Here is a 27343-nt window from a genome sequence, read left to right as displayed (position 1 = left end):
GCATTACGTGACTTAGAGCCATGAGCTAAAGATTTTCAAAGTAATTCAGGTCAATAAAAAAAAACTAATTATTCATTTCCGACCGTTAGTTCAGAGTGCTCTGTCTGCGATTCTTTGCCAACAGTGTAATTGTGTCCCTAAAGTCTTTGAAGTGTCGCCTCCATAGCTGACTGGTCATCGCGGCTGACTGCCATGTGGAAGACCGGAGTTCGGTTCCCGGTACGGCCAGCGATTTTTTCGCTAAGTGGGAGAACTTGTACGGGGTGCACTAAGCCTTGTGATGTCAGCTGAGGAGTTGTTTCAATGAGAAGTAGCGGCCCTAGATCTGCTGACCCGACAACTGCTGGGAGAGCGGTATGCTGACCCCACGCACCTCCATACAGCATCACGATGACGGCATTGTCTGAGGTTGACATGGCGATCGATCCGGCCTCATTGGCCCGCCAGTGGTTTAGGAAACTTCTCACAAATGTGCGTAGTTCCCACGCTAGGACGTAACTACTTTCCTGAATTCTTCAATTGTAGTGTCAGCTATTTCCTACGGTCCTCATATATAAGACGTGCCGGAATATCTCATTTCTTTCACCAACAGAGTCGTTCTAGAAAGATTCTCAACAGAGCAGTCAGGTGACCTTTTAATTAGGCGTCTCCAGATCATGTGGTCGTAGAAAAGCGTTGAAATGTTTGTGAATTCCTAAGGGACCAAACTGCTGAGGTCATCGGTCCCTAGACTTACACACTACTTTAACTTACGCTAAGAACGACACACACACTCATGCCCGAGGGTAGACTCGATCCTCCTGCGGGAGGGGCTGCGCAGTCAGTGACATGGTGTGGCCATAGAGCCAAGGCTCGATAGGAATTTGTGGTTGGGATACCTTTTGCCCAAACTAGCACTGGAACGCTCTCGTCTTTTCAATATGCTAAAGGAACGAGACCTGACGTTGCATGCTAGTCTGTCGCTGAATACCCGTGAATGAGGCGTCTTTGACAAAAAGCTGTGTCTGTTCGTTCAGTATTATTCCAGTACGAGGTGAAACCCACTGAAGCTCGCCGTTATTCAGCTGTAGTTACTTCCTATTGGCTTTCGCTTAACATACCCAATATAACATTTAATTTAAAATGAAGGTTAATAAACGAACAAACTGAATTTTGTTACACTCATATTTGTTTATTAGAAACCGATTTTTGGCTCATTAGGCTGTCATTAGTTGTCAGCTGAGCAGAACAGCACTCGATCAATTTCAGCGTTCCTTGTGCAATACCACAGAGTACACCCTACGACAAATAAGATGTCTATTCAGCTGCTGTGTTATCGTACACAAGCTTTTACTTCCTTATCACATGGTATCGGCTTACTAAGGTATTCAATCAGTATACTGAGCAAGCAATAAAGGAAACACAGGAAAAAATTGGAGTAGAAGTTAAATTCCGCGAAGAAGAAATAAAATCCTCGAGGTCTGCTGGCGACATAGTAATTCTGTCAGAGACAGTAAAGGACCCGGAAGAGCAGTTAAACGGAATGGACAGTGTCTTAAAAGGAGAATATAAGATTTACAATAACAAAAGCAAAACGAGGATAATGGGATGTAGTCGAATTAAATCAGGTGATGCTGAGGGAATTAGATTAAGAAATGTGACAAAATGGTTCAAATGGCTCTGAGTACTATGGGACTTAAAACCTGAGGTCATCAAGCCCCCAGAACTTAGAACTACTTAAACCTAACTGACGTAAGGACATAACACGCATCCATGCCCGAGGCAGGATTCGAACCTGCGACCGTAGCGCTGGCGCGGTTCCAGACTGAAGCGCCTAGAACCGCTCGGCGAAATGAGACACTTACAGTAGTAGATGAGTTTTGCTATTTGGGGAGCAAAACAACTGATGATAATCGAAGTAGAGAGGATATAAAATGTACACTGGCAATGGTAAGGAAAGCGTTTCTGAAGAAGAGTAATTTGTTAACATCGAGTATAGATTTGTGTGTCAGGAACTCTTTTCTGAAAGTATTTGTATAGAGTGTAGCCACGTATGGAAGTGAAACATGGACGATAAACAGTTTAGCTTTCGAAATGTGGTGCTACAGAAGAATATTGAAGATTAGATGGGTCGATCACGTAACTAATGAGGAGGTACTGAAAAGAATTGGGGAGAATAGGAAATTGTGGCACAATCTGACTACCGGTTGGTAGGTCACGTCCTGAGGCATCAAGGAATCACCAATTTATTGTTGGAGGAAATCGTGGAGGATAAAAATTGTAGAGGAAGACAGTAAGACCAAGAGATGAATACATTAAGCAAATGTAGAACGATGTAGGTTGCAGTAGGTACTGGGAGATGAAGAAGCTTTCACAGGATAGAGTTGCATGGAGAGGTGCGTCAAACCAGTCTCCGGACTGAAGACCACCACCACAACAACAAGGTATTGAATAACAGAAAGGTTTTCATTTGTTGGTGTGCTTTTGAATGATTCACATCATTTGTTCAGAATTATGACAAATAATTCACTGCAGGTTAACACCGTTTGATTATCCGATCCTAAACTCCAATACGAGTCAACAAACTAAATACTGGGGCAACTCTTCAAGGGGTGAAATAAATAAGGAGAAACCGGAAAATGGCTACCACTAAAACACAGTAGTTCTATGGGGCGCTAATAAAGGCCAGTAAAAGCAAAATTAAAGGTGCGTGGTTCTGGACGAGGGAAGGACCACCTAATGATGATGAAAACGTCGAGTTAATGACAAATGGAGGTACATCGTTTGTTAGAAGGTTGGTGTAACGTTACAAACAAAACCTGGTGATAAAGGATGGTCTAATTTTACATGGATGGCTGTTTTAGTACACACCGTGTCCGTATGCAAGCATAAAACATGGCAATGGGAGGCACACTAATTAAATAAGACGTTACTGAGTGTACTGAGTTAACAAATGAGATGCTAAAAGTATAATTTCTTCTTACTAATCGCAGCAAACTAATTGACGATGGACGAAGTAAAAAAAGATATGAATTGTAGCCTGGCATTAACAAGAAAAGCGATTCTGATAAAGAGCAATTTTTTAACGCTGAATTTAAACAGACGAGTAAATCTCTTCCGAACGTATTTCTCTGGAGTGCTGTTAACCTTATGTGGTCGTGAAAAATGGACAAAAAGCAGTATTGACAAGAAGAGAATATTGTTGTTGTTCTTGTCTTCAGTCCTGAGACTGGTTTGATGCAGCTCTCCATGCCACTCTATCCTGTGTAAGCTACTTCATCTCCCAGAACTCACTGCAACCCACATCCTTCTGAATATGCTTAGTGTAGTCATCTCTTGGTCTCCCTCTACGATTTTTACCCTCTACGTTGCCCTCCAATACTAAATTGGTGATCCCTTGATGCCTCAGAACATGTCCTACCAACCGATCCCTTCTTCTGGTCAAGTTGTGCCACAAACTTCTCTTCTCCCCAATCCTATTCAATACTTCTTCATTAGTTATGTGATCTACCCATCTGATCTTCAGCAATCTTCTGTAGCACCACATTTCGAAAGCTTCTATTCTCTTCTTGTCCAAACTATTTATCGTCCATGTTTCAATTCCATACATGGCTACACTCCATACAAATACTTTCAGAAATGACTTCATGTCACTTAAATCTATACTCGATGTTAACAAATTTCTCTTCTTCAGAAACGCTTTCCTTGCCATAGCCAGTCTACATTTTATATCCTCTCTCCTTCGACCATCATCAGTTATTTTGTTCCCATATAGCAAAACTCCTTTACTACTTTAAGTGTCTCATTTCCTAAACTAATTCCCTCAGCATCACCCGACTTACTTCGACTACATTCCATTATCCTAGTTTTGCTTTTGTTGATGTTCGTCTTATATCCTCCTTTCAAGACACTATCCATCCAGTTCAACTGCTCTTCCAAGTCCTTTGCTGTCTCTGACAGTATTACAATGTCATCGGTGAACCTCAAAGTTTTTATTTCTTCTCCATGGATTTTAATACCTACTCCAAACTTTACTTTTGTTTCCTTCACTGCTTGCTCAATATACAGATTGAATAACATCGGGGAGAGACTGCAACCCTGTCTCACTCCCTTCCCAACCACTGCTTCCCTTTCATGTCCCTCGACTCTTATAACTGCCATCTGGCTTCTGTACAAATTGGAAATTGTTTTTCGCACCCTATATTTTAGCCCTGCCACCTTAAGAATATGAAAGAGAGTATTCCAGTCAACATTGCCAAAAGCTTTCTCTAAGTCTACAAATGCTAGAAACGTAGGTTTGCCCTTCCTTAATCTAGCTTCTAAGATAAGTCGTAGGGTCAGTATTGCCTCACGTGTTCCAACCCATTTCTACGGAATCCAAACTGATCTTCCCCGAGGTCGGCTTCTACTAGTTTTTCCATTCGTCTGTAAAGAATTCGCGTTAGTATTTTGCAGCTGTGACTTATTATTATACTGATAGTTCGGCAATTTTCACATCTGTCAACACCTGCTTTCTTTGGGATTGGTATTATATTCTTCTTGAAGTCTGAGGGCATTTCGCCTGTCTCATACATCTTGCTCACCAGATGGTAGAGTTTTGTCAGGACTGGCTCTCCCAAGGCCGTCAGTAGTTCCAATGGAATGTTGTCTACTCCGGGGACCTTGTTTCGACTTAGGTCTTTCAGTGCTCTGTCAAACTCTACACGCAGTATCGTATCTCCCATTTCGTCTTCATCTACATCCTCTTCCATTTCCATAATATTGTCCTCAAGTACATCGCCCTTGTATAGACCCTCTATATACTCCTTCCGTCTTTCTGCTTTCCCTTCTTTGCTTAGAACTGGGTTTCCATCTGACCTCTTGATGTTCATACAAGTGGTTTTCTTATCTCCAAAGGGCTCTTTAATTTTCCTGTGGGCAGTATCTATCTTACCCCTAGTGAGATAAGCCTCTACATCCTTACATTTGTCCTCTAGCCATCCCTGCTTAGCCATTTTGCACTTCCTGTCGATCTCATTTCTGAGACATCTGTATTCCTTTTTGCCTACTTCATTTACTGGATTTTTATATTTTCTCCTTTCATCAATTAAATTCAATATTTCTTCTGTTACCCAAGGATTTCCACTAGCCCTCGTTTTTTTACTTACTTGATCCTCTGCTGCCTTCACTACTTCATCCCTCAAAGCTACCCATTCTTCTTCTACTGTATTTCTTTCCCTCATTCCTGTCAATTGCTCCCTTATGGTCTTCCTGAATCTCTGTACAACCTCTGGTTCTTTTAGTTTATCCATGTCCCATCTCCTTAAATTCCCAACTTTTTGCAGTTTCTTCAGTTTTAATGTACAGGTCATAACCAATAGATTGTGGTCAGAGTCCACATCTGCCCCTGGAAATGTCTTACAATTTAAAACCTGGTTCCTAAATCTCTGTCTTACCATTATATAAACTATCTGATACCTTTTAGTATCTCCAGGCTTCTTCCATGTATACAGCCTCCTTTTATGATTCTTGAACCAAGTGTTAGCTATGATTAAGTTGTGCTCTGTGCAAAAATTTACCAGGCGGCTTCCTCTTTCATTTCTTTGCTCCAGTCCATATTCACCTACTACGTTTCCTTCTCTCCCTTTTCCTACTACCGAATTCCAGTCACCCATGACTATTAAATATTCATCTCTCTTCACTATCTGAATAATTTCTTTTATTTGATCACACATTTCTTCAATTTCTTCATGATCTGCAGAGAATATAAGCTTGTGAAATGTTGTGCTAAAGAAGAATGCTGGAATAGAGATCGGTGACTCGAGTGACTAACGAAAATATACAGATATGAATTGGAGGAAACAGAGATTTATAGTTAAACTTGAATAAAGGAAGAGATAGATTGATAGGTCCCATCCTGAAGCATCACGCAGTAGTCATTTTGGGAGTGGAGGGAGGAGAAAGGGACAAAAATTGTAGGAGGACAACGAGGCTTGGATACTGCGAGCAGGTTCAAACAGATGTAGGTGGATGTTGTTATGAAGAGATGAGGAGACTTGTACACTTTCTTTTTCTTTGTGTCATCCGTGTACTGACTTGTTTGATCCAGTCCGCCTGAATTTACTCGCGTCCCAAACTTTTCATCTCGGAGAAGCACTTGTAGCCTACGTCCTCAATTATTTGGTGGATGTATCCCAATCTTTGTCTCCTCCCACTATTACCATGGAAGTTATACCCTAATGTCTTAGTCGATGACGTTCCATCCTGCTCCTTCTTCTTGTCAGTGTTTTCCATATATGCCTTTACTCGACGATTTGGCGGATAACCTCCTCATTGCTTATCTTGTCAGTAGTCCTAATTTTCAACATTCTTCTGTAGCATCACATCTCAGTTTTTTTATTGTATTCTGTTACGGTTTTCTTACTGTCCATGTCTCACTGCCATACAATGCTGTGCTCAAAACGTACATTCTCAGAAATTTCTTCCTCAAATTAAAACCTACGTTTTATAATACTATACTTCTCTTAGCCATGAATGTCCTTTTTTCCTGTGCTAGTATGCTTTTCATATTCTCCCTGCTCCGTCCGTCATGAGTTATTTTGCTGCCTAGGTACTCGATGATCACCAATTATGATGTTAAGTTTTTACCTGTTCTTATTTCTGCTGCTTCTCATTACTTTCGCCTTTCCTCGTTTTATTTGTACCCGATTTGTTAATGCATCACTTCTGGCTAGAAATGAGATAGCGAACATAGGAGACAGGCGGAAGAAGGTGATCATGCAAATTGGAGATTATTTTCTTCTGCCGGAAAGGTTAAAGCTAGCGTTATCTAGAATACTGCAAAAGGGATTACCCGTATTTATTACCTTGGAAAGTCTAAGAGAATATGCAAGACTCCTGGAAAAACTGGATGAAAAATACGTGAGAGGGGACTGGCACTATAAAAGAAAAAAAAGCGTTAATAATTGTGAAACGACACTTGGTCTCTAGGTGTTTCGGCATTTACAAAACTGTGAAATTTGAACTGTTGGTATATTGTAAGTATACTATGATCGCGAATGTACTGAAATTTATTATTTATAAATAATACTTTCTGATCAAAAGTATCCGAGTACCGTTGTGGAATGCGAAATCGACCACCAGATGTCACGAGAGGCGGACCCGCTAGTATAAAAACAGTAGAGAAGCAGCAAGAGCAGAATGGACAGGTCAGGAGAGGTCAGTGACTTCAAAAGTGAAAGGGTCACTGGATGTCATCTGAGTAATACATCCGTCATGGGCATTTTAGCCCTTCGAAGGTAATGAGATAGCAAAGTGGAATCGCGAGGGAAACCACATCTAAAGCAAGCCACCTAACGCCACCTACTGACCGTCAGGGACTGTCGGTGCGTGGTTGTAAAAAAATCGCATAAAGTATGTGGAAATAGTCATATGTCACAATGACTATGCCTAGGATAAAGGTGGGACCCACTGCACCCCTGAAAAGGCGGCCATACTAGTGCAAAATGACGTTCCGATACACCTGACCTGTTACAGTTGCTCTGTCAGACATCCAGGGGTGTACGTGCACCAGTCATAATCCCACACCATAAAACCACGACCTCCATTAGCTCACTTCCAAGGACATTAAGGGGTTGGTATCTCGTTCCTAGTTCACGCCAAATGGAAACCGGGCGAGAATCACTGTTCTGACTACACCTGGACTCTTCCGTCAACATAACCTGGGACCAGTGTTCCAATGACCATGTACTGTGTTCTTGACAGCAGGCTTTACGGGCTCTTCTGTGACCAGGGGTCAGTGGAATGCACCTTGCAGGTCCCCGGGTGAATAAACCATGTCTGTTCAGTCGTATGTAGACTGTGTGTCTGGAGACAACTGTTTCAGTGGCTGCGGTAAGGTCCCGGGCAAGGCTACCTGCAGTACTCCGTGGCCGTCTGCGGGCACTGATGGTGAGATATCGGTCTTCTTGTGGGGTTGCACACTGTGGACGTCCCATACTGTAGCGCCTGGAGACGTTTTCTGTCTACTGGAATCGTTGCCATAATCTTGAGATCACACTTTGTGACACATCGAGGGCCCGTGCTACGATCTGTTGTGTTTGACCAGCCTCCAGTCGCCCTAGTATTCTACCCCTCATAACGTCATCAATATGTGTTCTTTGAGCCATTTTCAACACACAGTCACCATTAGCACGTCTGAAAACGTCTGCACACTTACTCGCTGCACCGTACTCTGACATGCACCGACACACCTCTGCGTATGTGGACTGCTGCCAGCGCCACCGTGAGACGACCGCAGGTCAAATGCACCGCATGGTCATACCCAGAGGTGATTTAAACCCGCAAACCGCCCACCATAGCGCTGTTTCAGCATGTATCAGCATTATCCTTAATTTATGAACATGAGTGTCTATGTTCAACAGCTAAGACGCCCTGCAGATGCAGTCTTAAGAACAACGAGCAGGACGACTGCCTGAAGTGGTGGTTCTCCACGATAACGTCCGCCCGGATTCCACTACACTGGCGGAAACACTACTTGGGAGTTGGGTTGTCCATACTGATCGAGGAAAATATACGAAAAGCGAAACAGCCACAAGCAAGAATAGCGCATTTGAGATGAGTGTTACCAGTAGGATACAACTGCTTTAATTACTGCATTGGATCAGCATTTCGAACATTATTTTCATCTATTACATACATTTTGTATCTTTAGAGTGTACACAAAGCTTTGACAGTTGTAGCTGAATAGTATTCCGTATTATTAACATATGAGAAAGTACACTCCTGGAAATGGAAAAAAGAACACATTGACACCGGTGTGTCAGACCCACCATACTTGCTCCGGACACTGCGAGAGGGCTGTACAAGCAATGATCACACGCACGGCACAGCGGACACACCAGGAACCGCGGTGTTGGCCGTCGAATGGCGCTAGCTGCGCAGCATTTGTGCACCGCCGCCGTCAGTGTCAGCCAGTTTGCCGTGGCATACGGAGCTCCATCGCAGTCTTTAACACTGGTAGCATGTCGCGACAGCGTGGACGTGAACCGTATGTGCAGTTGACGGACTTTGAGAGAGGGCGTATAGTGGGCATGCGGGAGGCCGGGTGGACGTACCGCCGAATTGCTCAATACGTGGGGCGTGAGGTCTCCACAGTACATCGATGTTGTCGCCAGTGGTCGGCGGAAGGTGCACGTGCCCGTCGACCTGGGACCGGACCGCAGCGACGCACGGATGCACGCCAAGACCGTAGGATCCTACGCAGTGCCGTAGGGGACCGCACCGCCACTTCCCAGCAAATTAGGGACACTGTTGCTCCTGGAGTATCGGCGAGGACCATTCGCAACCGTCTCCATGAAGCTGGGCTACGGTCCCGCACACCTTTAGGCCGTCTTCCGCTCACGCCCCAACATCGTGCAGCCCGCCTCCAGTGGTGTCGCGACAGGCGTGAATGGAGGGACGAATGGAGACGTGTCTTCAGCGATGAGAGTCGCTTCTGCCTTGGTGCCAATGATGGTCGTATGCGTGTTTGGCGCCGTGCAGGTGAGCGCCACAATCAGGACTGCATACGACCGAGGCACACAGGGCCAACACCCGGCATCATGGTGTGGGGAGCGATCTCCTACACTGGCCGTACACCTCTGGTGATCGTCGAGGGGACACTGAATAGTGCACGGTACATCCAAACCGTCATCGAACCCATCGTTCTACCATTCCTAGACCGGCAAGGGAACTTTCTGTTCCAACAGGACAATGCACGTCCGCATGTATCCCGTGCCACCCAACGTGCTCTAGAAGGTGTAAGTCAACTACTCTGGCCAGCAAGATCTCCGGATCTGTCCCCCATTGAGCATGTTTGGGACTGGATGAAGCGTCGTCTCACGCGGTCTGCACGTCCAGCACGAACGCTGGTCCAACTGAGGCGCCAGGTGAAAATGGCACGGCAAGCCGTTCCACAGGACTACATCCAGCATCTCTACGATCGTCTCCATGGGAGAATAGCAGCCTGCATTGCTGCGAAAGGTGGATATACACTGTACTAGTGCCGACATTGTGCATGCTCTGTTGCCTGTGTCTATGTGCCTGTGGTTCTGTCAGTGTGATCATGTGATGTATCTGACCCCAGGAATGTGTCAATAAAGTTTCCACTTCCTGGGACAATGAATTCACGGTGTTCTTATTTCAATTTCCAGCAGTGTATAAATTGATGTCAGCTGTGTTAGGTGGTCATGGAGATAGATTTTGTGAAAATCAACAAACATAAGGCTGTACTTTATTTAAGATAGTTAAAATCAGCACTCCACCTCCATTGCAATCCATGTGTGTCTCACTGTATATATATAAGGGTTGGCTTTGGCCATTAGAATTGTGTGTTCACAGATACATTTTTTTCGCGTTGTCATCTGGAAGAAGGGGAACAAGTGATTTTGCGGATACCACTGTTGGATGATAAATAAACCTGGTAGCGTAAGCAATAAAACCACAAATATTCTTATACGTTTACACATAGAACTTGGAGAACTTGTTGTGGAAAATATAGAAAAAAGATGGAAAAAATCCGTAGATGAAATGGGTATACAGGATGAAACTTCCTGGAGATTAAAAGTGTGTGGCGGACAGAGACTCGAACTCGGGACCTCTGCCTTTCGCGCGCAAGTGCACTATCACTCTGGTAGAGCACTTTCCCGTGAAAGGCAAAGGTCCCGAGTTCAAGTCTCGGTCCGGCACACAGTTTTAATCTGCCAGGAAGTTTCATATAAGCGCACACTCCGCTGCAGAGTGAAAATCTCATTCGGGTGTACAGGATATCTGCATTTACTGAAACACTAAAGAAGTTCCCGCCTTACAGGAGGAATGCTTCGGTGGATTTGCGGTAATGTAGATAAGTGGAGCAGAGAATATGGTGTTGCTGTTTTTAAAGTAAAACCTGACTTCATATCCAAATAATTTCATTTGTTTTTATGTTTTGATCTTGAGTCCTTTGAAGTGCATTTTATGTAGGGTTAACTTAGACAGACAGATGACGGAAGCTTGACTCCTGAAACGTGCTGTTGTTAATTATGTTGCTAGTCTTAATGGTTGTATGTTAAAACATTTATAACGATTACCTTAACAACCACTACCTCTGGTCCTTAAGATATAAAATATTAGAATTCTTGCACTAAGAAGGCATTGAGGTTTGTGTGTAAATATAGAAACCTTACATGGAAATTTCTTAAAGCTGTCGGTAATATTAGGTTCAACAAAGAATACGCTAAAGCCGATCTTATCCTGAATTAAGTACAGTTAAAAATACGTGTCCATTAACCTAGAGCAGAACAGTTAGCAGTGGCGAAGGCAAAGAAACTGTGGTTAGGCACCGAAATTAAATTTCTCTATGGTGAAAAGGATAAGTAGACAAATAGCTTCAGTACCAGATGACATGTAAGGGATTCTGCAGGAACACGCTTGGGAAGGAGTAAAATGTCAGATTCATAAAATATAGCAAAGGAAGTTTGTAAAGAAGAAATTGAAACATGATAATAAATTGCTTAATCTTAGTACAGCCGCAGCTATAGTATCTACCCAAGAGTAGTGAATCAAATGAATATTGTGTTTGAGGAAGTTGAAAAAATACTTTAAGTAAATATTGCACTGACGTTTGATAAGGAAATATAAAAAGAGACAGTCGTTGCTGCTAAAATGGTGACTGACTTAGCAAACCCTGATCATAATGAAACAGGTGAGGTAGGGCACAAATTGCTTAAGGCCATAGAAGTTGAATAACGTAAACGCGGAATGGTACGAAGTATCATGACTGTGCTACGAATCGGAGGACAAAAAAATCTATCAACAAGAAATTAACGAGTGGTAAAGCAATTGCTATCATGTCAGATAAAGAGTATGCTTTAGAGACCATTAAAGAAGAATAATACGTACATCAAAAAACACGAGATTTTAATTAGTGTAAATGGCATAATCAAAATACGTAAAGATTTAAATGGTGAGTTTCAAAAGGAACTCAACAGGGCTCTTAAGCGTATGTATTCCAAGATGATGCCAAGACAAGTAAATGTCATAGCATGAGACGCACGGCTCCCAGATTACAATCAAAACTGAGGGTTCACAAGGGAAATAATCCACTCAAACCGATTGTTAATACAAGAGGGAGTTGTTCTTACAAATAGACGAATCTAATTAATCACTTCCTTAGAGACAATTGCGTGTTTGGTAACAGCTAAACTGTAACCAGCAGTGTTGCCTTAATCAACAAAATTAAAGACAAGCCAGTCACTGAATCTTCCAGACCATTCTTCCTGGGTATTAAAAACCTGTACGCCAGTGAATGAGACGATCGAGATTATTAAAAATAATCTCATATAATATAAGAAGGTCTCGAGACAAGAAATGTCTGTGAGCTAATAGAGTTGCTGTGACTTCTCACCGATTTTAACTATTTTTCATTTAACAACGAATTTTACCTGCAGAAAAATGAGCGATCTGGGGATTCTAGTACTTTGGATTCAGTGGTGAATATTTTTATTAACAATGTGGAAGAGAAAATTACACTACTGACCATTAAAATTGCTACACCACGAAGATGAATTGCTACAAACGCGAAATTTAACCGACAGGGAGATGTTGTGATATGCAAATGATTAGCTTTCCAGAGCATTCACACAAGTTTGGCCCCAGTTGCGACTCCTACAACGTGCTGACATGAGGAAAGTTTCCAACCGATTTCTCATACACAAACAGCAGTTGACCGGCGTTGCCTACTGAAACGTTGTTGTGATGCCTCGTGTAAGGAGGAGAAATGGGTACCATCACGTTTCCGACTTTGATCAAGGTCGGATTGTAGCCCATCGAGATTGCGGTTTATCGTATCGCGACATTGCTGCTCGCATTGGTCGAGATCCAGTGAATGTTAGCATAATATGGAATCGGTGGGTCCAGGGGGGTAACACGGAACGCCGTGCTGGATCCCAACGGCCTCGTATCACTAGCAGTCGAGATGACAGGCATCTTATCCGCATGGCTGTAACGGATCGTGCAGCCACGTCTCGATCCCTGAGTCAACAGATGGGGACGTTTTCAAGACAACAACCATCTGCACAAACAGTTCGACGACGATTGCAGCAGCATGGACTATAATCTCGGAGACCATCGCTGCGGTCACCCTTGACGCTACATCACAGACTGGGGCGCTTGCGATGGTGTACTCAGCGACGAACCTGGCTGCACGAATGGCAAAACGTCATTTATTCGGATGAATCCAGGTTATGTTTACAGCATCATGATGGTCGCATCCGTGTTTCACGACATTGCGGTGAACGCACATTGGAAGCGTGTATTCTTCATCGCCATATTGGCGTATCAACTGACGTGATGGTATCTGGTGCCATTGGTTACACGTCTCAGTCACCTCTTGTTCGCATTGACGGCACTTTGAACAGTGGACGTTACATTTCAGATGTGTTACGACCTGTGGCTGTACCCTTCATTCGATCCCTGCGAAACCGTACATTTCAGCAGGATAATGCACGACCGCATGCTGCAGGTCCTGTACGGGCCTTTCTGGATACAGAAAATGTTCGACTGCTGCTCTGGCCAACACATTCTCCAGATCTCTCACCAACTGAAAACGTATGATCAATGGTGGCCGAGCAACTGGCTCGTCGCAATACGCCAGTCACTACTCTTGATGAACTGTGGTATCGTGTTGAAGCTGCATGGGCAGCTGTACCTGTACACGCCATCCAAGCTGTGTTTGACTCAATATCCAGGCGTATCAAGGCCGTTATTACGGCCAGAGGTGGTTGTTCTGGGTATTGATTTCTCAGGATCTATGCACCTAAATTGCGTGAAAATGTAATCATATGTCAGTTCTAGTATAATATATTTGTCCAATGAATACCCGTTTATCATCTTCATTTGTTCTTGGTATAGCAATTTTAATGGCCAGTAGTGTATAAAATCTGATAGCCTTTTGGTGGGAAGAGTGAGTTATTACAAACGCTATGTAGACGTAGATGGAACTGAAAAAAGACATTGATAAAATAGATGTAAATTTAATAGGTTCCACGAAAAAATCGGTATCACTGTAGATTGATCGTATTTCGTTCTCGGATCTCGAAGCAATGAGGCAAGACAAATAGCATGCCATCACGATCTTCGGAAAAGGAACTGCAACAGATGTGGTTCCCAACCAGTTCTGCTACCTGCAGTTTTATGAACAAGTGTCGGTTAGAAGCTTAGTGGACAGAGCCAATAATGTTCCAATGAATGCAGCGGATAGGTTAACTTATTAAACAAGTAGAGTACAGCTCTAATTAATTCTGGATGGTAAATCGTGGTTGGGGGGGGGGGGGGATGTTGAGCCAAAATGCCTTAGAGTCTTTCATTCACACAAGCCGTCTGCCCAAAAATGCGCCGAACCTGTTGGCCGAGCCTGAGGCGTTCCCCTTGTCAGCCATTTGATGTTCCCCGATACGCCGCCATACCTTCCGGACTGAATGGGCACGTCAGAACGAGAATGTATCGACATGTGACCGTCCCGATGCTACCGCGTTCCGGCCCGCTTTAATAAACACGGCAGCCAGGTGTTTCGTCAACAGGTGGCCGTAGCAAATGAGCCAGGGGTCTCTAATGGACACCGGAACGTGCCACCACGTGTGCCGATGCCGCGCAGACTCGTATTCGATTGTGTCGTGACGCGGCCTGAGAGGCGGGACAGCCGGCAGCGGGCCTGCATTTGATCCCTCGGCACCTCTTGTAATTACGAGCGCCGCATTGTGACGCTAATGAGCTCTTAGCGACGGGCATTCCGCCTCCCGCGACCTTGCGGGGACAATCGAGCAGCTCTGCACTTCAAACACGCCGCATCCAGCTCTGCCTGGCGGTGTCGCGAGCCCATCAGTCCGGAAGGTCGGACTGTATGAGCACGCCCGGCGAGGGAGGGAGGATGTACGAGAGAGAGAGAAGGTAATCCTGGTTCTACCCAAGGAATGCAGACAGCGCAAGAGGCACCGAGCGGTGTATCGGAATTGTAAGACACTGGACACATATTCGGGAGGAAGGCGGTTCAGATCCGTCAAGATTCAGGTTTTACGGATTTCCCTAAATGCCTGAAAACAAATGCGGAAGGGCACGTGCAGTTTACTTCCCCATCCTACCCCAATATAACAACCGAGCGAGGTGGCGCAGTGGTTAGCGCACTGGACTCGCATTCGGGAGGACGACGGTTCAATCCCGTCTCCGGCCATCCTGATTTAGGTTTTCCGTGATTTCCCTAAATCGTTTCAGGCAAATGCCGGGATGGGTCCTTTGAAAGGGCACGGCCGATTTCCTTCCCAATCCTTCCCTACACCGAGCTTGCGCTCCGTCTCTAATGACCACGTTGTCGACGGGACGTTAAACACTAACCACCACCACCACCAATATAACACCGTAAACCATAGAGTGTCACTGCACAAAATCTACAACCTGACTAACGACTACGCGCTGACGAGGATAATTGTAACACTCCTTGGACTTCCAAGGGAAGCACACCCGATGGAGAACTCAAAAGAACGGTCTCCCTCAAGGAAGAGTAGTGTCACCTATTTTATTTAATGTGTGCACTAACGATCAACCACAGCCTCAAGGATGCAAAAGTTTCATACATGCTGATGACCTTGCTCTTGCCGCCCAGGGCAGTCGGTTTGAAGATATAGAGATAAAGCTTACACACGATCAACAACAGCTTGGTACTTACTACGAAAAGAATCAACTCGCACCGAATCCTAAGAAAATGGACATGTGTTCATTCCATCTGAAACATAAAAAAGCTGAGAGCAAACTTGAAATATTCTGGAAAAGATTTGCACTAGAATATTGTTCCCACCACAGGTATTTGGGTGTCACTCTCGACCGTACACTAACCTACAAGGAAGCTGAAGCCGAAAGTATCCTCCAAAAACTGCCTTCTTCGGAAACAGGCGGGATCGAACTGGGGTACACATCCACAAACATTAAGAACAACAGCTCTTGCCTTATGCTGTTCTGCACGAGTGTACGATAGCCCAGTGTAGAACAATTCAGTACATGCAAAGCAGGTTGATGTAGCCTTAAATGACAGCTGTAGGATTGTTACAGGCTGCCTAAGGCCAACCCCCATGGACAAAGTTCAATGTCTCGCTGGGATTTATCCATGAGACATCAGAAGAGAGGTCGCCGCTAACATCGAGAGGCATAAATCAAATACAGTGACCTCACATCCACTCTTTGTACATCAACCTGCCAAGCCAAGACGGAAGGCCAGGAAGAGTTTCCTAACAACTTCACAGCCCTTAGAAGGATCAGCCGCGGCTACCTGACTCACAAAATGGAAAGAAAGATGCCAACACCTGTCAAACTGGATGACACCACAAGAATCCCTGCCGCCTGGACACATGGAGAAGCGGGTCATCTGGAAGTCCTTGTACAAAATACGGCCCGAAGTCGCAAGATCGAGGGACAATCTCCTTAAATGGAACCTCCAACTGCCAACACAGTGCGGTGAATTGCAAACAACATGGCATCTCTTCAAATGTAACTTATGCCCAATCAGCTGTAGCATGAAGGACTTAACGTCTGCAGCACCCAATTTTGTCAAAGTTGCCCAATTCTGGGTGAATACTGTATAGTTTTCTTTGTATGTACTGTATATGTGTTCATTTTAGTGTACCTCTGATATGAATAAAGAAGAAAGACCCCCAATATGAGCTTTTGCACCGTCCCTACCGACAAAGTCATCGACGGAACATTAAACCGTAAACTTCTTGCTTCCTCTTGCAGCACATCACACATATGGCCCATCCAACATATGCATGTGTGGAACATTTTGATACGTAGTAGTGATTATCAGACTAAGAAAAATAAGTGCAATAACCATGGGCCCAAAAACGTATAATTTGTGAAATATGGACACTAGTTCACACGAGGAGTTTCGCTTGATGCCCTTTTGATACTCGGATCAGCGTGAGGTCCATTCATAGCAATGCATCGCCTTTGCCCATCGACGCGATGAAGCAGGGAAGTTCTTCACATGAAGGATCACACTCCCAATCAAGAGGACGACTCACGCATTCCACTACTGCTAATCGTCGCACACTGGGTCCCAGGATATTCCTCCACCAACTGTAGCACATGCTACTTCGTCTCAGGCGTGCGGACAGAACGAGACATTTCACTCTTTATCTTTTGGGGTGCCAGAGAACATACTGGTGTGCAAACTGTAAGGGCAAATATGACTTTCGCATGATGTGCCACCGCCACATAATATACCTAGATGAAACTGATACCACACATAGAACAAACTCCTATGGAAGATAACTGAGAGAAATACACAATGAGACGAATAAGAATACCAGTTCCATTCTAAGACAATAATTACACTGACGTCACCGCGATTTATCATGGTGACCTGCACGATGGTTGCAACTTAAATAGTGACAAATATTTATCACAACCGATACAAAAGAGTCACATGTTTGCACCTGTTACTGTCCTCCAAAGAAGTCACCAGCGTTGTGTAGAACCCGTTGCCAGCGATGTGGGAGGCGTAGTATACCGTTGGCAGAACCTGTTCTGTTGATGGTGATTCTCGTGTACGACTGTGATGGTGTTATCCCAACGCATTACGTTCCTCCACGGCAGACCGTCAATGCACAGTGTTACTGTTCGTTTTTAGGAGCATCGACTGCGGCCAGCTTTGCGAAATAAGCGGCGACACTTTCTGCGCAACCCACCCATTACTTTGCACGGCAATGCGCTGGCGCATAGAGCGCAAGCTGTGGCTGCTCCGTTCGGTCTATGGGACTGGGAAGTACTGTTGGATCCACCATACTCCCCGGACTTAAGTCCTTGTGACTTTTATTTGATTCCGAAGATGAAGGAACCACATATTGGTATTCGCTTCAGAACTGTTTCAGAGATTCGACACGCGGTAGACCACTCCATTCGCACCATCAACAGAACAGGTTCTGCCAAGGGTATACTACGCCTTCCACATCGCTGGCGACGAGTTCTATACAACGCTGGTGACTATTTTGAAGGACCTATTTAATTTCCAATCCTCGTACACTGAAGCGCCAAAGAAACTGGTACAGCCATGCCTATTCAAATACAGAGATATGTCAACAGGCAGAATACGGCGCTGCGGTCGGAAACACCTAATCAAATGTCTGGCGCAGTTGTTAGATCGATTACTGCTGCTACAATGTCAGCTTAACAAGATTTAAATGCGTTTTCAACGTGGTGTTACAGTCGGCGCACGACGGATGGGATACAGCATATCCGAGGTAGCAATGAAGTGGGGATTTTCCCGTACGACCAGTCCACGAACGTATCGTGAATATCAGCAATCCGGTAAAGCATCAAATCTCCGACATCGCTACGGCCGGAAAAATATCCTGCAAGAACAGGACCAACGACGACCGAAAGAGAAGCGTTCAACGTGACGGAAGTGCAACCCTTCCGCAAATTACTGCAGGTTTCAATGCTGGGACATCAACAAGTGTCAGCGTGCAAACCATTCAACGAAACATCATCGATGTGGGCTTTCGGAGCCGAATGCCCACTCGTGTTCGCGTGATGACGGCACGACACAAAGCTTTACGTCTCGCCTGGGCCCGTCAACTCCGACATTGGACTGTTGATGACTGGAAACATGTTGCCTGGTCGCACGAGTCTCGGTTCAAATTGCATCGAGCGGATAGACGTGTACAGGTATGGAGACAAGCTCATCAATCCATGGAACCTGCGTGTCAGCAGGGGAATGTTCAGCCTGGTGGAGGCTCTGTAATGGTGTGGGGCCTGTGTAACTGAAGTGATATGAGACCACTGGTACGTCTAGATACGACTCTGACAGATGACACGTACGTAAGCATCCTGTCTGATCACTTGCATCCATTCATGTCCATCGTCCATTCCGACAGACTCGGGCAATTCCAGCAGGATAGTGCGACACCCCACAAGTCCAGAATTGCTACAGAGTGGCTCCAGGAACACTCTTCTAAGTTTAAACACTTCCGCTGGCCACCAAACTCCCCAAACATGAACATTATTGAGTATATCTGGCATGCCTTGCAAGCTGCTGTACAGAAGACATCTTCACCCTGTTGTACTCTTGCGAATTTATGGACAGCCTTGCAGGATTCATGGTGTCCATTCCCTGCTGCACTACTTTAGACATTAGTCAAGTCCATGCCTCGCTGTGTTGCGGCACTTCTGCTTGCTGGCGGGGGCCCTACACGATATTAGGCAGGTGTACCTGTTTCTTTGGCTGTTCAGTGTAAAAGGCGGGACTCAGTTCTTAATGGGTTGTGTCGTCACCACGGACGTAATGCCTGCTGTGTAACGTGCTCCCATACTGACCTCAAAGTTGGTAGGGAGTTCTTGTAGTAGTGCGTTTTATTTTTGCACCAGCACGTTTGCCAATTACTGGAAGGCCGTTGGTGTATGTGAACGTGTTGCAATCCGTCTCGACAAGGCATCCCAGTCGTTCTGGATGGGACTGAAGTCGCGGGAACGAGCAGGCCAGTCTATTCGCCTAATAAGCCCTCGTTACAACAGCTTCTTCACCTGCGCTGTTCGATACAGTATACTTCCACCATTAATTTTGGTCTCACTTTTGAACCCCTCTTTTATTTCTGTCACTGGCTGACAAACCCGGCATTGCCCGGTGGTTAATTTTGCCAATTTTTTGTCAGAAATGAAAAGAGAGCTGTTTGTAGTTTAATATTGAAAAAATTTCATTTCTATGTATTCTTGAAAACATCTTTCTAATTATGAAAAACTTTGTGTACGCTGGGCGCAGCTGCTTTGCGCATCTACAATATGATTTTGTACGCGTCCGGATGGCAAGACGTCTTGACAGCTCTACATGGTGTTAAAAAGAAGTGTCGAATACTTTGAGAGGTAGCAGCGCTCATCGAAACAAGAATAAAAAGTCCAGTGAATATGGGTCCGGAAACGCATACTTTCTATAGGAAGGGCTCCACAACACCTACTTGCCGGTATGAGCATAGTCCTTGCACTGGCGCTCCGACAGCGTATTATGATGTCTCACAGTATTCAACTTGCCATTAGGTCATCTGCAGTCAGTTGTGTGGTTCGAGTCGAAGGCTACGTTAGTTTTCGTCGTGTTTGTGTGCCTTACTGTACAGTACTCTGAACCCTGGGTACGTATTATGGTGTTTTACCTTCTTCCAATTGCAAATTCCCTTATTTGTTTACTGTTATCGCGCTGTTTGTACGCACAAATGTAGTACATTTACATTTTTTCCCTTCCACCACTTATTCATAATGGAAAGGGCATATATCTGTATGATATTCTGGATTAGCAAATGGACGTAGCCTGCTAGCCCGTGCCCTCTACGCTGAGAAATATTTACAGCACAGAGGCCCTCTGTTAAGCTGTTTGGCAGACTTTCCCAGCGTGTGAGGGATGCAGGTACCCTTGCACCTCGGAAGACCGACAGTGAGAGGCCATGCACAGTTCGCACGTCTGACATGGAGCAGCGTGTGCTACTTTCGGTGGAAGAAACCCCTGGGACCAATGTGCGACGATTAGCGGCAGTAGAACGTGTGTCTCAATCTTTCATGTGGGGGGTGGGGGGCAGGGGGGGGGGGTGGGGGTGGGGGGGATTACTTCAGGAACAGCTGCTGTACCCACGTCATGTACAGCGCGTTCAGGCCATAAGACGGCCTTTCTGTCAACAGCTGTTGCAGAAGTGTGTTGCTGATCCACTGTTCAAAAAATGGTTCAAATGGCTCTGAGCACTATGGGACTTAACTTCTGAGGTCATCAGTCTCCTAGAACTTAGAACTACATAAACCTAACTAACCTAAGGACATCACACACATCCATGCCGGAGGCAGGACTCGAACCTGCGACCGCAGCGGTTGCGTGGTTCCAGACTGTAGCGTCTAGAACCGCTCGGCCACTCCGACCGGCGATCCACTGTTCACGTCTTTATTTACCGATCATGCAGGGTTCACAAGAGATGGTGTTGTCAATTTCAATAACCAGCATGTATGGGAAGATGTAAATCCCCAAGTAATTCATGAAAGAGGGCATCAGCACCGCCCGCATCTCCTGGTCGTGCGGTAGCTTCCCACGCCCGGGTTCCCGGGTTCGATTCACGGCGGGGTCAGGGATTTTCTCTGCCTCGTGATGGCTGGGTGTTGTGTGATGTCCTTAGGTTAGTTAGGTTTAAGTAGTTCTAAGTTCTAGGGGACTGATGACCATAGCTGTTAAGTCCCATAGTGCTCAGAGCCATTTGAACCATTTTGAGCATCAGCACCGATTTCCAATCAATGTAGTGGCAGGCGTATTTGGGGGTATATTAATAGGGACATACGTGCTACAACAAAGCTTAACTGAGGTGCATTATTTGGACTTGCTCATTAATGTATTGCCTACCTTGCTGGAGGCTGTGCCATGGCAGCAACAAAATACGTGGTTCACTCATGATGGCGCACCAAAGTGCGCGAACATACGACACAGACATTTGAGGACCGCTATATTGGTAGGGTGGATGGGGGTGGAGGAGGGGGATGGGCACACCTTGCCCTGGTCGTTCCCCAGACCGCAATCCCCTAGATGTTTGGTTAGTGGACACTTGAAGGGATTGGTCTACGCCACACGAATCAATGATGTGCGGCCACCACAGGGTCGCGTCTTCAGTGCGTGCCAATAGTTACAACAGCAGGATGTACTTCAAAGGGTGCGTCATTCCTTACACCGGAGGGTACAGGGGTGCATTGTCATGAATGGACGACACGTTGAACATCTCCTGTAAAAACGTTTTTCTCACAGAAAGTATGCATTTTCGGACCCATGTTTAGTGTACTTATTTTTCTTGTTCAATGAGTACTACCACCTCTCAAAGTATTCTTCATTTTTTTAACACCCTGTGCAGGCAGCTATTGTTTTCAACTGTAGCCGTTTGCGCTTCGCAGTTGAAAGCTGTCGAAAGTCTCGCCAGGTGTCAAGGATTTCCTTAAGTTGACTCAACTGCAGGAGTAAAGAATACAAGTATTAAAACTTCGTGCGTCATGCGGTATTTTTTCACGCATGTGAATGATTATGACGTCATATCTCCTGATCTGTGTGTCATACGACGATATAACTTTTTACGTATCTTTAGTGGCACATGTGGATTCTTTATGCGAAATTTATTGCGTATATAGTAGCACAGAAGTAACAAATTTAAACGTCATGCATGAAGCGGCAGTTTTTCAAGCATCTTATCGTTTATAACATCATGTGTCCTGAACTACCGTCCGTTTTGTTCTCTCTTGGTTCTTGTACATATTGTGTGTTATCCGTCTTTCTCTATACATTGCTCCTATTTTTTTCAGAATTTCTAACGTTTTGCAGCATTTTACATTGTCGAACGCTTTCTTCGAAATATTATGAACATGTCTTGAATCTTCTCCATTCTTCCTTCCATTATCAATTTCAATGTCAGGACTGCCTGTCCGCCCCTTTTTACGTTTCCGAAAACCGAGCTGATCGTTAAATATAATAGGTGGGCAAATCTCTCTTTCATACTACAGTGTATTGGTCTTGACAGCAACCTAGATACAAGAGCCGTTGAGCTGATTGTGCGAGACTTTGCGTATTTATCCGTCCTTGCTGTCTGTTAGCTTTGAGACATAATGAAGCATAAGAGATCAACAGCCACTGGCTGGTCTTTCAGGCATTCTCGGTGTTGCTAGTGATTTCCAAGTGTTTGAGATTTTCAGCCAAGTTAATGCTGTCATTTTTGTTTTGACAGTATTTCGATAACTGTTCCATTTGTGTTAGTCAAAAGTCGAGCGCAGATTTAGCTATTTGCAGTCTAGGAAAAAAGCGAAATTGCTTTCAAAAATATGGTGGGTGGTTCAAAACTGAATGTCCCTGTGGTTCCAAAGTGAAAAGACAACCTTGAAACACTTGACTGTTTTGATTTTGCCAATTTATTATTGTTTTCGTTGCTTGCTATGGTAATAAAGGTTAATTTTGTGAACGGCTTTAAAATTACTTCTCAAAGTGTCACTATTTGCTTAAACTAATTGATATTTTACGAAGGTCGGTTCGCCGGTCGGCCCCAGATGTCTCTATTAAGTATTTTTTCCAAATCTCACAAAGCGCTTACCGGGTTAAGTCCCATCTCAGATACACTCTAAGCAAACATTTAAAAACTTTCAGCACTTGCACACAGAATTCACTCTAGACATAGACAGATTGGGTACACTGATTCCGTTCTGGGACGATGACTGATTACCTTAGATGTTTTGTGCCCTTAAATCCGCAGTCAGCAGCAGGTACTTTCGGTTTCTCTACCATTTCCCCTTACCAGACTCATCCGCGAATGGTGCGTGGAAAGAACAACTGTCGGAAAGGTTCCGCTTGATCTCCAATTTCACTGGATTTTTCGGCGTGGTCATCAAGCGAGAAATGTGTGCGGGAGGAAGAAATATGCTTCCGAACTCTTCGTGGAAAGTACACTTTCGGAATGTCAGCAGTAAACCTGCCCTGGTGCTCAAGGCTTCTCCTGCAGAATTTGCGTGCGGCTCAATAGACAGATGTAAGTCTTTCTATTGAACGCCGTTTTGGCGTCTACCCCAGAGAATGAAAAATATTGGCGTCCCCGTAACCCTTTCACCGTAACTTATACAAATTACGGAATCCTTTGATTCTTGACTCTGGATTTATCCTCACCATTTTACGTTCGTGTCTGACTACACCTCTTGTATTTTTTGACACAATATGAGAAGTCATGCATGTGTAATGCATCTTATGCAATATGAACACAGTTGAAGGAACATCATAAGTCACGGAATATGTAAATGGAAGTATAATAGTCGAAAACACTCAAACAAAAACACTTTATTCAGATTCGAACAAAAGGTAGACAGATACACTGGTGACCAAAATTAAAGCAACGAACCGCTATTTTCCGCGTCCTGGGTCTAATTCACGATATAATCATGCGAACTCTCAACAGATGTCCGTACGGTCGTGTTCTGCATGGAAGATGGCATTTCGGTCAACGGAGAACCACTCCAGCGATGTTGTCAGGGCACCTATCAAACGGAGTGGTGTTTTCTGGATAGTCCCAAATCCACAATCGTTGTGCACACAATCACAGACAGTGCAGTGTGGCACAGATAATACGTCTACCAGACTCTCTGCGTTGGAGGGCCACAGGACGAATGGAAGCCGGACAATCGAAAACTCATGTGGCCCGATGGCTTAATGTGAATCGTTCTGTTGTTTCTGGGGTGTGGCGACAGGTTATAGAGACCGAAAATGTTTCCCGCAGACCAGGGGACGGCGACCACTTGTGACATCAGAAAGAGAGGACCACTATTTGGCTGTAAAGGCACGACGCTACCACCTTAGTACTGCGCAGCAACTGGCATCCACTGGACGCGTCCTATCGAGGCAAATGCTGAAGGAAAAAAAGGCTTCGACAGAGTGGCATTTATTGTCGGCGACCTACTGCATGTGTGCCTCTGACACGTCGTCAGAGAAGAGAACGTGGCGTCGTAAACATGCCACCTGGACAGTCGAACAGTGGGCCAATGGTATTTTCAGAAATGAGTCCCGATTTGGTCAGGAGATTGATTCTCGACGAATGCGTCTCTGGAGGGAACTTGCAACATGATTTCGAGACCCAAACATTGTAGAGAGAGACCGATATCGAGGTGGATCGCTAATGGTGCGGGCAGGGATTGTGGTGACCACTTAAACACCTCTTGATACAACTGTACGGGTGAATAGGGAAAGGTTTAACTGGTGTCAGGTATCGTGACGAGGTCTTGCGACCTTATGAGCGCTTGTTTCGAGGAGCTGTGCGCCCAAACTTCGTACTGATGGACGGTAATGCTGGACCTCCGTTCTTGGAAACGGAAAATATTGCACGCACGGCATGGCCTCCTCCCACTCCCGATCTGAATCCCATAGAGCACGTTTGGGATGCACTAGGGAGAGGGTTGCATCACCTCAGCATCCACTATCCACTCACCAAGCAGCTCCGCAGGAAGACTGGGCATTATTGCCTCAACTTGGCATTGTTGACATCATTCACAGCATGCTCCGTGGTTGTCAGGTCTGTATTGCTGCCAGAGGTGGTCACACTCCACAGTGAACACATTAACAATTTATCGGAAAGTGTGTGAAAATCCGTTAAGTTGGAAAAGACGGAGAACATTTTTGTCTACAGTCGCAGCTGATTACGTTCTGTCTTCTTTGCATCGTTTCTACTGTACTATCAACTGTTTATACTGTTTTGTGCCAAAATAAATGCAACCTTATAAAATTTCCTTTGTTGCTTTAATTTTGGACACCTGTGGTAGATAAACACATAGACAGACAGAAAGACAGATAAGCAGGTAGAGAGAGAGACGGATAGAGAGACATAGGGTAAGACTGTGTATGAGAGACAATCACCAAGTACTGAGCAGGAGGGAAAAAAAACCCACATGCTGCGGACCAGAAGTCGGGACCGGGAACTTGGTTTTCGAAGACAATGTTCGCTTCCGACTCTTGGTCCGGCATGCAGTTGTAATTTGCCAAGGGATTTCGAAACAGCGGACGTTCCGCTCCAGAGTGAATGATTCATCCTCGAAAACATTTAGAGATGATAGCATCGGCCGTCGCTGGTACCGCACTGTACCTGGGAACACGTCGACCGGGCAGTGCACGTTTTCTAGCGGACACACCTTGGTGATGTGTTCAGCTGTAACGCCTGCTTGCTCTCCTATTCAGCACACAGGTCTAGAAACCGCAGAATTTCGCCGGTGTACGTGCGTCTGTGAGATGAGCGCGAAGCCAAGAGAGATGCACGCAGCTGGATCCCTACCTCGGAAATACTCCGTAAAACCGCAGCTGCGTCTGCCCTGAAAGGTTAAAGACCCTCGCGGGCGTGAGATCTGTGTCACTCGCTGCCCCACCTCTGGACACAACGGTAGCGTACGTGAGTGAAAATACTAGGGGCTGATCCCAACGAGCACCTTGCCAATCAAGTCCCAGCTGGTCCCTTCTTGAAAATGTATTGCATTCCTCGTGTCGTCTGGTCTACATGACAGCCGATAGAGCATCATCTGAATGTAGAGACACCGATGCAGCCCACCGACTGAAGGGAGAAGAGTGTCCTGTAGCCCCAGCGAATGGCGTAGTTCAACCTAAACCATGTTGTCGACGAATACTCGACAGGTGCAGCATGTGACACCACAGCAGGTATCGTGTCTGGTAATCGGAAACAACACATGCAGGCTACCCACCTACTCAGAAGCCGTACACGCATAGCCGCAATATACTGGCCCACCGCCTCAGGTGTTTGCTGTTAATGTCTCCCGTCTCGTAGAGTAAAAGCGCAGATATGCATGCTTTCCTCGCTGCAGGCCATTTCAGTCCCACCAGTCCGTACACCATGCATCACAATCTAGCTGACGACATCCTGTCATATGGTCTAGAGGAGGTGTTCCAGGAGACGATCTTGAGGCAACTACGCAATCGCCATATCGCGGAATGTATCGCTCGTTAGGTACACCAGCTGCCGCTACACACTGTCAGGGGTAGCACGCATGTGTTAATCGAGTGCCTGAACCTCTCAGAAGAGATATTCAGACACGGTATTTCTCACTATGGTGCGGCTACACAACTAGGTTGCCTCGTAGGTCCATCGATCGAGGAAGACATGCCGGAGGTGTCTGTCCACAGTAATGTCCAAGTAATCTGGAGTACCATCATGCACTGGCAGCATGAATCTTCGTGACACCTAACACACTTATTTCTGCGTGTACCATACGCAAAGTGGACATGCACCTGACCGCTGAAACATATACAAACAATCGGTCCCGCGAGGCAGTTGCCAGTAATACCCGACCAGTGATAACACATTAAGGCTTCTTGTAAACACTCACAGTTGTCTCTCAGCTAAACAGATTTAACGTATTATGTGTCTATGAGTGGAAACACCAATTATTGATGAATATACACTGTCCAGTCACATTAATGTGACCACCTTCAAAAATCTGAATAACCACTTCAGAAGAGCGAACTGTTGCGAAACATGCAGGAGGAGAGTCATTGAGGTTCTGGAAGGTACCGATTGGAACGTGCAGCCATGCCGACTCCAGCGCCGTGGCCAGCTGCGCGCGGCTTCTCGGATGAAGATCCATGGCACGATCAGCCCAATGGCGGTGGTCCCACCGATCCCCGACTGAGTATGAATCCGAGGAATCTGGTCACCAGAGGAGTACAGTAATCTCAGCCTGGCGCTCCCTCGAACCACGCACATACACTGCAAGCTGTGTGACCTGTTGCACTCTTCTGCTGGTAGATGCCGTCGAGCCGAAGACGAACTCCACGTAGGGTGTTGATCCA

General features: G+C 45.4%; 1 protein-coding gene and 1 non-coding gene across 3 annotated transcripts in view; one reads left to right on the top strand and one right to left on the bottom strand.

The window, feature by feature from the left end:
- Nucleotides 1-27343, bottom strand: part of LOC126266957 (uncharacterized) — a 1160365-nt gene that overhangs the window by 301089 nt on the left and 831933 nt on the right. The gene's annotated exons all lie outside the window — the stretch shown is intronic.
- Trnaa-cgc (transfer RNA alanine (anticodon CGC)) lies at nt 15130-15202 on the top strand. The gene has a single exon. It is a non-coding gene; the product is annotated as a tRNA-Ala (tRNA).

Source organism: Schistocerca gregaria, chromosome 4 (genome assembly GCF_023897955.1).
Source record: "Schistocerca gregaria isolate iqSchGreg1 chromosome 4, iqSchGreg1.2, whole genome shotgun sequence".
Classification (NCBI taxonomy): Eukaryota; Metazoa; Arthropoda; class Insecta; order Orthoptera; family Acrididae; genus Schistocerca; species Schistocerca gregaria.
This window is presented reverse-complemented; position numbering and strand designations above follow the sequence as displayed.